The sequence below is a fragment of the Grammomys surdaster genome, unplaced genomic scaffold (genome assembly GCF_004785775.1).
Source record: "Grammomys surdaster isolate TR1022 unplaced genomic scaffold, NIH_TR_1.0 125311, whole genome shotgun sequence".
Lineage (NCBI taxonomy): Eukaryota > Metazoa > Chordata > Mammalia > Rodentia > Muridae > Grammomys > Grammomys surdaster.
The window spans coordinates 611,355-622,854 of NW_021620189.1; positions in this window are offsets into that span (position 1 = coordinate 611,355).

Genomic DNA, 11,500 nt, shown 5'->3' on the forward strand with positions numbered 1-11,500 from the left:
AGGGAAGGGAAGGGAAGGGAAGGGAAGGGAAGGGAAGGGAAGGGAAGAGAAAAGACAAGAAGAGACGAGAAAGTTCCCTATCAAATACCCACCCCCAAGTAAGAGGTTCAAACCTGAAGGATCAAAACAGATCAGAAAAACATTGGGCTAAAGTGTCTGCATTTCCCCAAAAGAACTCCCCATCTCAGAGCAGACAAGTAGCATCCTAAGCTTAAGATTAGGAGCAAATCTAGTCCTTAACACCTATGACTTTGCTTTCAACTCCATCATCTAACCCAGTGGAGTTTCAGGTCTGCAAGTTCCTCCATTCCTTGGCTGTCTCTTGTCTTTACAAGTATTCCAGGATTGCCCCAAAGCCTTCAAGTTAGTCTGCAACCTTTCAAGATCTGTGCTTCATTCAGTCCACACTGTCAACATAGTTACACAGTTACACGGCACTTCATTTCATTTCCTTACCCTGGAGCTCCTAGGAATCCCTGGTTGCTTTCAAAGTCAAATGCTGACTCCTCAGGCAAAACGGTCCCTTGAGGCCCTAGAGGAACTGGCATCAGCTGCTTTAACTCTGCCCCTTCTAGTCCCTGCCAACCCCAGGGTGAGAGGTCTCCTTAGCCTTCTCAGAACAGACCGTGTCCCTCCTGTCTACATTCCATGCTAAGATTCCAAGATTCTGTGAGTCACACTACCCCACCAGTCTGGAATCTTCCCTCACATGCTCTTAACCAATCCAAATTTAGTATTTCCAGTTGGGCTTAGTTTGTCTAGTCTTTCAAAAGTTCTACTATACACACACACACATACACACATATGCACACACATGAACACTCACATTCACACACATGCATGCATGCACACATACACACACACACATACACGAATGCACACACACATGCACACCATCCCAGGTGTTGTGGGACTTAGATGTTGCCCACCAGACTAATTCATAGACTCTAGGCTGACTAGATAAGAACAAGGCTGTGATGTAGCCTGGCCAGTGCTTGTCACTCAAATCTCTGTACTTTTTATGACACCAGGCTGCTGGGTCCTGGGCAGATTACTGAACCCATCTTGTTCGGTAAGCCTCTTTACAGCACTGGCATTGTACCCTGGCATTGTTGTGGGCAGCAGGAATGAGAAGGAAAACTGTCAAGGTCAAGAAATACTTATGGAACTGACATTCTAGCAGGAAGAGAATGCAACCCACAAAAAGAAAATCCTGAGGACCACTCAAGAGTCATAGGCAGGACCTTGTAGGGGTGGAGGAGAGATAAGCAAGAGGGAAGTCAACAGGACATGACACCTGGATGAGGCAAGATCTGTGGTAGAGCCAAGAACAGGAGACTATTCTGCACAAAGGACAGCTCTAGAACTGAAATCTAAACAGGCAGAAGTCTGCCATTCACTCTGAAACCCACTGTCTTTCCCCCACTCCAAGCCTGTGCTGGAGTCTGTGAGAATATTCCACGAACACACACCACCATATCCTAGTGAAGCAATCCCTAGAAAGAAGACATTGACATACTAGAGCACAAAGCACAGGACAGGTAAGCATGCAGCTGCTGCCTTTGGATAGAAGTCAGAAGACTTTCCAACAGCCCTAAATACAAGCCTGAAGCTAAGAGTGATGCAGATGGCAAGTACAGGTAGTCATAGGAGTCTAGGTCCAGCAGGGAGACCTGTGTGTCTGGAGGTAAGTGAAGGAGCAGAAAAATGATGTTGCATACATGTATAAATCCTGGTGAGAGTTTTGACTTTTACATTAAGTGCAAAGGGAAGCCTTTGAGCAGAGAAAGCACGTCATTGGACTCAGGTTTGTGACTCAAGGACTGGAATAGAAGGCAAAGCTGGCAGAGTAGTAAGAAGTCACTGCAGGACAGATAGAGGGCAATGGCTCAGGCAGGTGGTTATGTGGAAGAGACAAGGGCTGCTTAAAGCAAGAAGGTTTAGTATTACGATAAAAAGGAAAGAACTGCACATGGCCAAATGGCTGAAAGAGGAGTTGCCATCTACTGATGTGTCAGGTTGGGGCTGTTATAGCTTTCAAATCTACTGGGAAAGACCAAAGACTAAGACTCAAGTCATATTTAGATTGAGTGAATTTATTCTTCTATCAGGATGACAGCCATAAAGCCAATCATTATGCCATGCTGAAGAGGGTGAAAGGAAGGGTTTATAAAGGTGGGTATCAAAGACATGCATTATAGTTATCTATGCAATCTACACCTGGGCAAGAAAGTTGTGTTACTCAGTTGTTTCTCTTTCCCACTATATAGTAATAAAAAGTTCACTTCATCCCAGTCCCACAGCAATAAGTGAGTGTACAAAAGCAAAAGGCAAGCTGTTAAATACCTCACAGCAGGAACACCATTATTCCATTCTCATCTCATCTGCAGGCCCCTAGGGTCTCACAGGCATTCCAGGGCAACAGTCAACAGCCCTTAAGGGATGACTGGTACCGTATTAAGTTTCTTTAGCTATCACAGGGGGGTTATGTATAAATTATTACACAGGTCTGAGCACTCTGGGGAAAGTGTCTCTAATAAATGGGATAGAACAGTTTATTTGGGGGCAGGCAATAACACAGTATCATCAGGTGAGAGCTGGCTATCACATCCCCACAGGGCAAAGCCACAGGAACAGAGGTGGACAGGAAGGTCAAGGTCTAAAAGGAGGGTTAGCCAGTCAATATACAAGAAAGAGTGGGAGAGGGCAGAGTTATCAGCATGCAGGGCTTCACTACCCTCTATAAGGGACAGGCTTTGAATCTGTATTTGCTTCAGGTACACAGAAGCATGGATACCCCAAGACAAAAACTTAGGACAAGAGAACTGATTTGTCCTTTTAATAGATAGAGGATGGGTGCTAAACACAGCAGGATCAGGTAGGGCAATAAATTAGGAAGTGGTTTGGAAGTATATCAGCCTGTCCCTGTCATCAGATTTTGTATTCAAAGATTCAACCCATTAGAGCTAGAAAATATTTTGGAGAAAGTGGATTTGCATTGAACATGTACAGATGTATTTCTTTGCTATTATTCTCTGAACAATCTAGTCTAACTCTTTCTATTGTATTTCAACAATATTGGGTATTAGACAAAAGTCTATGGGTGATTCAAAATAATGGAGTGTACATAGATTGTAAAAACTATTAGACAATTTTGAATATAAGAGATTTGAGAATCTAGGGCTTTGGTATCTGCATAGAGATGGGAGACTGGGGAGCATATCCTAAAACTAGTATCCTACCAATATGGAAAGATGACTATGTATTATAGAATTAAGTTAGCAATAACTGTTTATAAAAAATCTAATTCCTCCCTACCTGTTACCCCCTGTCCCAAGAGATCTATTGAGAAAGCTTAAAGTCTGAGAAAGTAGGCCTGTGCTATTTTGGAGCAGATGAGAAAATAATGAGGCCACTGAGTTGCATCATCCTGAACAGGTATGGCCTGTATCCAAGCTAGAGATTTACAGGTAGTTTCTCTCCAAACTACCTTCACATTAGTGTCATCCAATGATCTTCTACTGTTGCCACGTTACATTCAAAGCTGCTAGATCAGTTTATCACAGTGACACACAGGTTCTAGCACCCTGTTTCCTAAAGACTTCTTGGCTGATTGTCATGAGGAACCAGGTTTAGTCACAGCAGTTCTACATCTGCAATGAGCATGAGCCTACATCCCAGTGAAGTTACTGGGTTTTCAAGAACACCTGACAGTATAAAACAATCTCATACAAGTGGGATTTTCATCTTTGTTAGTAAAGCTGCCAAGAAAAGGAGCAAACAAGGAATAGTAGAAATGTTTGCAAGTGTCAGTGTGGCTAAGTTCCCTGGCCCTGATAAGTAGTTGGTATCAGTGCAGATAATATTTCTGTCTCTGGAAGCAGTTGATGCTACAATGAACTAGCAATTGTATTATTGTGTTGTTGGTGATGGTAGGACATATATGTAAAAGCTCCCAAAATAGAATCTCATACTTCAATTCCTATTCCTCCAGAACCATTCCTGCAAAGAACAAGGGTTATATACCCATAATCTCTACCCATGAGAGGTAGAGAGGCAGGAAGATTTCAAATTGGAAAGCAGGAGAAGGCGTGGTGGCACGTGCCTGTAACTCCTTCACTAAGTAGACACATAAGTCAGGAGTTCAAGGCCAGCCTGGACTTTGTAGAAAGCTCAAGAGTTAAACTGTGTTAAACCCCATCTTTAAAAGCCCAAAACAAGCTGGGGAGGGGGGTGGTGCACACCTTTAATCCCAGCACTTGGGAGGCAGAGGCAGGCGGATTTCTGAGTTTGAGGCCAGCCTGGTCTACAGAGTGACTTCCAGGACAGCCAGGACTACACAGAGAAACCGTGTCTCGAAAAAGACTCTGCAGGCTAACATGGTGATGCTTCATCCTCAAACTAGGGAAACAAGGAAGCAAAGCTCTGCAGACAAAGAACAAATAAGGATAAATGAGAAACATTTATCTAGAAATAGGAATGTAACCGTATAGTGCATTAACAAAATCTAAGAACGAAATTGATACTGAATAATTGAAACAATGTGGATTAGAAAAAACACTTAAGCACTGCTGATTGGGCCTGTGAATTGTGAATCCATCGTGCTAGTGTTTGATATAGCTTGTTTGAAAACTAAATTCTCAAAACTCAATATCCTTATTCCAAGAAAATGTACAAAGGAACTTTACACATAAATAACACATTCATAAGTGGTACATGTTGGTCATAAAGTGATGTAGTTGCTGTATTGTCAAATTGAAAAAAAAACATACAAAATCAAAGTTAACTAGAGCCACAGGCAACAAAATTTGATGAAACCCAACACTAGACAAAAGCACAATTCTCAAGAACGTACATGAAGGGCATCACTGTTTTTTGAATCCACAGATATTACTAGCAATACTAAGAAGAACATTATTAATCATAAGTAATAATTTCTTTTTTTTTGTAAACTTCTGAAGTAATAATTTCTTATAAAGTAAAATGTGCTCACTTTAGAATAGAACCACGGCACTCTAGGGAACTTACCCTAGATAAATTAAAATTTATATGCACACAGCATAATAGCTCTATTCATGGTAGTCACAGATAAGAAACAGACCAAATACCTCCAACAGGCTAATGCATAGCATATCCTGGTGCATGCACATCACAAAATTAACTAGTTAGCAATAAAAAGCAAGCTATTGATACATACAAGTTGGACGGGTCTCAAGAGACTGATACTGAGTGAAGAAAACTCATTTCTACAGGCTACATGTTATATGATATCACTAATACAGAACTTTTAAAACAACAAATAATAAAAATGAGAGTAGCATGCTGATTGTCAGTGATTATGAAGAAGGGAGAAATAGAACAGTTGGTAGTAATAATAGGAAACTTACTCCAGCATATTCTGGTGTTAGAGTTGTTCTGTGTTTAATTGGGATACTGTTATAAGAATCTATATATGACAGATTCATTGACAACATACATATGCCTGCATGATGACATCTAAATAAAGCTGATGGATCTCATTAATTATCATTTTATAAACTTTAGGTAATGTTACATTTAACTAATATTTATATTAAAGTTATATAAATATATGAGCAATATATTCAAGTGTAATAATAAGCCTGACATTTCATTAGTCATTAAACTTATTAAATTTAACTAATTTTAAGAATATTAATCTTCTGATTGTCTTATATCTACACAGCACTGTTAGACTTCATGACTAATGATATCTAATATATACTGTTCACATGCTTAATAGTATATTCAGAAGATAAGCTACAAATAATGGAGACATAGCTTTCACTATCAAAATATAATGATACTCCCTAACCCACAATTCTGCCTACCTCCCATGAGGCATGCCCCAACCTGGAGGACACCCTGGTGAGATACCCACACCCCAATTCCCTGACTTGCTGGATCCCCAACAAACCCAGCAGTTCTCAGCTCTGCAACACCTCCATCTTCCTTCCATGCACACCTCCACCTACAATCAAAGATCAGCACCTTACTCTCTCCCCCACAGCACCTATTGCCACCCAGGATGCCTACTCCAACCTGGGACACCCAGAGAGACTATCAAGCCAACCAACACCACAGCCATATGATAAAATGAAAACACAAGAACATAATCAACAGAAGTCAGTGCGTTATGGCAACATCAGAACCCAACTTTCCTACTACAGCAAGCCTTGAAGAGAAAGACTATGTCTTTAAATCCTATCTGATGAAAATGGTAGAGGCCTTTAAAGAAGATATAAAAAATTCCCTTTAAAAAATACAGGAAAACACAGTCAAACAAGTAGAAGCCCTTAAAGATGAAACAAATAAATTCCTTAAAGAAATACAGGAAATAACAAACAGGTGAAAGAGATGAATAAAACTGTTCAAGAACTAAAAATGGAAATTGAAGCAAGAAAGAAAATACAAATGAAAACAACTCTGGAGACAGAAAACAGAACAGCAACTACACAAGCATCACCAATAGAATACAATAGATGAAAGAGAGACTCTTGGGAGTAGAATGTGACATGGAAAAGACTGATGCATTGGTCAAAGAAAATATGAAATGTAAAATGTTTCTAACTTAAAACATCCAGGAAATTTGAGACACTATGAAAGACCAAATCTAAGAGTAATGGTAATAGAAGAGGGTGAAGAGTCCCAGTTCAAAGGGCCATTTTCAACAAAATCCTAGAAGAAAACTTCCCTGACCTAAAGAAAGAGACGCTATAAACATACAAGAAGCTTACAGAACACCGAATAGATTGGACCAGAAAGGAAAATCCTCCTGCCATGTAATAATCAAAATACTAAATGTACAAAACAAAATAAAAAAAACCCGATATTAAAAGCTACAAGGGCCAGGTGGTGGTGGCGCACACCTTTAATCCCAGCACTTGGGAGGCAGAGGCAGGCGGATTTCTGAGTTCGAGGCCAGTCTGGTCTACAGAGTGAGTTCCAAGACAGCCAGGACTACACAGATACACAGAGAAACCCTGTCTCGAAAAACCTTAAAAAAAAAAAAAAGCTACAAGGAAAAAAATGCCAAGTAACACAAAAATGCAGATCTATCACAATTACACCTGACTTCTCAACAGAGACTCTAAAAGCCAGAAGATACTGGACAGATGTCTTGCAAACCCTAAGAGACCACAGATGCCAGCCCACACTTCTATACCCAGCAAAACTTTCAATTACCACAGATGGAGAAAGCAAGATATTCTATAACAAAACCAAATTTAAAAAATATATTTCTACTAATCCAGACCTACAGAGGATACTAGAAGGAAAATTCTAACACAAGGGGAGTAACTACACCCAAGAAAACACAAGGAATTAATCATATCAAAGTAAAACCAAAAACAGAGAAGCACATACACACAGAGTACCACCACCAACGTCAAAATAACATGAACTAGCAATCATTGGTCATTAATATCTCTCAGTATCAATGGACTCACTCTGAATGGCAGAGTCATTGCTCCTCCATTGCCTTCTCTTTTTAGAAAGGGTGACCTGGAAAAACTCTAATTTTTGCCTGTGGTTCCTATGTTGACAGACTACAAGAATCCTCACCACATTCAATTTTTTTTTTAATGACATGTATGCCATTTTCATTTGTTTTTAATCTTTATGTTTTTTATTGTACATGTTCACTGTACATGATACTATGCTTTCATAAAGCATATATTGTTTGCTACTGATACCCCAAACCCTGCTACCTTGCTTTGTTCTCTGTATTTCACATTAGTCCCTTTCTTTCTCTGCTTTTACTTTCCTGTCACACATACAGACTCTATTTTATGTATTTACATAAAATGTAAGAATCATAAACAACAGAAAACACTGAATATTTGCCTTTCAGAGACTGGTGTGATTCTCTTAGCATAATGATCTCCAGTTCTACCCATTTTCTTGCTAATGACATAACTTCTTTATAGCTGAAAGTGTCTCTTTTATAAACCAATTTTTCTTTATCCATTTCTCTACTATTTGGTTTTATAACTCAGTTATTGAGAATAGTAGTAAATACTGATATACACATAATCTCTCTGACCTTGACTTGAAAACTATTAAGAAAGCTCCCAGGAGTGGCATAGTTTTATTGTAGCTTAACTCTATCTTTAGTTTGTTGAAAAGCCTTTATAATGGTTTCCATGGTGACTGGACTACTTTACATTCCCACAAGTGAATAAGTGTTCTCTTTTGTCCACATCCTTGTCAGTATTAGTTATATTTTTTTCTTACTGGTTGTCATTCTGACTTGGGTGAAAAGGAGTTTTGATACAGTTTTGATATGCATTTCTCTACTAGCTACTCGGGTTGAAAATTATTCATATGTGTATAGGCAGTTTACATTTCATCTTTTGAAAAATTTCTTCTCTTTTCATTAACTCATTAATTTATTGAGTTTTTTGATATCTTGTTTGGCTTTTAAAATTGAAGAAGGCACAGCTCACAGAAAGCATTGGAGGAACCAAGCTTGTTAAACACCAGGCCTATTTTCTTCAAAAAAAGGAAATGACTGAAGACTGGTCACCTGGAAGGTTGGAGTGGATGTTGTCTAATTACCTGCTAGTCTTTTGCTATTATATGGAGTCAGCCTCCTGAATTTCCCAAAAGCATGAACATTGTTTAGGCTCTAATCCTTAGCTTAGTCTCTCATCCTTATGAAAGAGGTCGATGTACTTGCATCTTCTATTAATAGAATCTGTCTGAATGCCTATTATTAATTCTCCTTCTTAGGCTTGTCCTGAGTGCTGTTTATCAACTAATAGACTCATTGTAAAGTCCATGTGTGCTTTGCCACTTTGCTTAGGAGTTTCTATATAGACATGCCTAAAGGTCTGTTGTGATAATTGTCATGTGGAAAACATTTTACAAAATTTTACTGTGCTTAGATGTGCCAGAAGAATAAACACTAAGATCAAAGTCTGGAAGTTTTGACACAGCTCCTGAAAAAAATTGGTGCTGACTTAAATTTTGCTCTTCACCTTGTACAGATCTTTTCCCTGTTGTAGTGACCCTTACCCAGTCCCCTCCCCAACAACAAATGATTTGTATAAACTAGACATTAATCTATTTCAGATGCATAATTAGCACTTTTTCCTATTTTGAACACCATTTCTTCACTTGATTAACTGTTTCTCTTTCTATACAGAGGCATTTTAATTTCATGAGGCACAACTTTGACCTTATTTTGTGAATGCTGGGAGGTCTATTTAGAAAGTTCTTGCCTAGGCTTATCTTTTAAAATGTTTTTCCTGTTTCCTCAGTTTTAGTTTCTGATCTTACACTAAGGTCTTTGATCCATTCAGAGTTGATTTTTTAAACTTTTTTCATTAGCATCTCTTAATTAGACATAATTGTGTTTTTCATATGACATAATTTTCATATGTCATAATTGTGTGTTTCATTATGACATTTTAGCACCAGACTTGAATTCTTTCCTGTGTAGCAAGCATCAAATCCAATTGGAAAATAGGTAGTCTTTTATAACAGACTTACCATTATTGTACCCAGAAGTTTCATCTTGCTTGGCATCCTAAAATATTTGTTGTTGTTGTTGTTGTTGTTGTTGTTTTAAATATGCTGACATATACAGATCTAGTTTTATCCTTCTACATGTGAATAAACAATTTTCATTGCACCACTTACTGAAGGTCAGGTGGCTGTAGCTTTATAAACTTCTATTCAGGTCCTCTATTCTGTCACCTTGATATACTTGTCTCCTTTTGTGCCAGTTTAGTGTTAGTTTTCTTAGTAATGCTCTGTGGGATAACTTGAAATCAAATATGATGACACCCCCCGCCCCAGCATTATTCTTTCCACTCAGGATTTCATCAGTATACAGACTAACTTTTTGGTTTTTGTTTCTTGTTTGTTTGTTTTTGTCAACTTGACACAATCTAGAGTAAGCTGGGAAGACAGAACCTCAATGGAGAGAATGCTCCCATAGATTGGCCTGTGGACAAGCCTGTGAGGCATCTTCTTGATTAATGATTTATGCCATCCTAGTAGGTCATGCCATCTCTAGGCAGGTGGCCCTGATCTGTATAAGAAAGCAGGCTGAGAAAGCCATGTGGAACACGCTGTTAAGCATCACTCCTTCAAGGTCTCTGCCTAATCTGATCTTACTTCGTGTTCCTGCCTTGAGTTCCCTCAGTGATGGATTTTCAGGCTGTAATAAACCCTTTCCTCCTGAAGTTGTTTTTCGTAATAGTGTTTTATCAGAACAATAGTAACCCAATAAGACACCTACTTCTAAATAAGGTCACAGTCTGAGGTACCTTGAGTGAGGACTTGAACTTATAAACTTCAGGGACACAAACTTAGCTATTAAGAAGAAACATAGGTTAATTAAATAGTTTGCTGAGTAAATGCTTGCTTGTGTTCTGGCTGTAGAAGGATAAGAGGGGGCAGAAGAAGGAACAGCTGGGCTAAAGATATAGTTCAATGGTGGAGTATGTACTTTCTCTGTGCAAGAACCTGGGCTTGGTCCTTAGCAGCCCCTCCCATCAATACAATTTTATCTTATAGAATAACTGAATGTATGTTTGGATAAATAATGAGGTGTTTTTTATGCAAAAAAGATAGAAAATGTGCTATTCAATGATGAATGAATTCAGGGAGGAAAACCTTTATATTAGGGATGAAGAAAGCCTTATTTCCAGACAAGCCAGCCTTACAATAGATAACTGTGAACAAGGGTAAAAGATATTTAGGAATTGTTTTCAGGCACTGGAAAAAGGAGAGGAGAATGGACCAAGAATAGATTGCTCCGGTTTGCTGCCTGGGGTTTGTTCAAAGTGTAGTCGAAGGTACTGGAGGCAGGCCATCCAGAGCATGATTGCTTCTATGGGAGGCTTTGTTTGAAGTTCAGTATTATGTAAGTAGCTATATTCTGGAACAATCTGAAAACACTGGGAACTTGCAGAAAAGACACTTCAGAATTCTACATAACATCAACCTAAGTTCTTAACTACAAAGTAAGTAAACACATGTAGGTGGACACTGCAAGACCTGGTGCTGTGCAGCTGCTGTGTATGAAACAAACTCCAGGCACTGTGCAATGCTCTGTGCGCCAAGCTGTAGTACCTCATATCCACCTGTTTCAGCTTTCAAACCACAAGGATGAGTGTCCTGAATAATATAGTGGGATCCCAGGAAGGTTATGGCCAAAGAGCAACGCTGGCTCAATCAGAGGAGAGGATATTCTAGACCCACAATATTGTAGTCCAGTCAATCTGAAACCAGCAAATTCTAAACACAGTCCAGTACCTGTCTGAGGAATAAAATTCACAGATCTCAGGGAAGAGGAGAGTAGAGGATTCTGTATACAAATGTTGAGTCAAAGTATGAGATGACACTACAAAGCCTCGTAGGTAGCTCTTAAGACAGAACCAAACAAGACGAAAACTGTAGAAACCTATCTCTCTAGTTAGGTGTGGTAGCAGAGAGGAGGGGAAGAGAGAGAAAGGAGGAGGAAGAAATT